This window comes from Bactrocera latifrons, unplaced genomic scaffold (genome assembly GCF_001853355.1).
Source record: "Bactrocera latifrons isolate USDA-ARS-PBARC rearing strain unplaced genomic scaffold, ASM185335v1 scaffold_75, whole genome shotgun sequence".
NCBI lineage: Eukaryota > Metazoa > Arthropoda > Insecta > Diptera > Tephritidae > Bactrocera > Bactrocera latifrons.
Window position 1 is genome coordinate 106144 of NW_017537434.1, and position 1172 is coordinate 107315.

Below are 1172 nucleotides of genomic sequence, written 5' to 3' on the forward strand. Positions count from 1 at the left end.
ATAAAATAAAAATATTTCAAAATAAATATTATTTATTAGTTATTTTTGTTGTTAAATTGTTTTTCTTGGCCGATATGATAAATATTACATTTCTTACTTGCTTCGGCTATTACTTAGCATTTCTTAATTAAGTTCTCAACGTTTCACTACCATTTACGAACTATGCTCACATTTTATTCACTACGCTCAATAAAATGTTAAACTTTTAGTTATCAATCAGTACATTTTCTATATAGAAATTATAAATACGAATTTATTACGCGCTACGTATACAATAACCGGTTAAAATACTATAGTTGTTCAGTGCTACAAAAGCATGTTTGCATGATAAGCAACAATAACAAAAAGTCCCAATTGATTTTGAACAAAGCTAGAAGCCAAGCTAGACGCTACGTTACTAAGCTTAGAAATATTTGGCATATTTTTAGGAGCAGCAAAGGTTACTCGTACAAAAAGCATGAATATTAAGGCGAAAATGCATTAAAATATATGTTTATATAATAATATAAGCAGAAAATGTGCTCTTGGTGTGAGCAGTGTTTGTTTTCAAAATTCTCTAATACATATCTTTTAGATTTTATAAACTTTTAAAATATTTAAAAACTTTGAAAATTTTGTTATTCAAAGTTTAATTTCAATGCGTAACGGGAGTAATAGCAATGTGGCCAACAAATGTGTTATAGCGCTTTGAATGATTGTTAGAGAATTTTTTATAATTTTTTTTTTTTTGTTTTGTTTTTTGTGAGTTTTTCAGTTTTTGATTTTTGTTTTAAAGGCGCGGAAAAACTTTCGTCTGAGATCACTACAATGCTAACAGTTTTGCTAAATATGTTTATATGTATGTATGCTGGGTGTGTTGACGACAAAATTTGGTCGCCTGCAGCGCTACCGCAGCCTTTCCCGAATCCCTCTCTCTTCTTGTATGCTATGTATGTTGTGACTAGTTACATACTTTAATGCTAGAAAATGAGTACTTTCACTGTATTTTKATGTTTGTTGTATTATTTTTGTTGTTGTTGCTGTTGTTGGTTTTTCTTTAACTTTGCTTTGTTAATATTTAATAATATGTATGTACTTATGTATGTTTTTTGTATACTATATAGCTGTAGCATATTTGTAACTACTTTATATACATAAGTTTACTTTTTATATTAATATTTTATATATGTCTA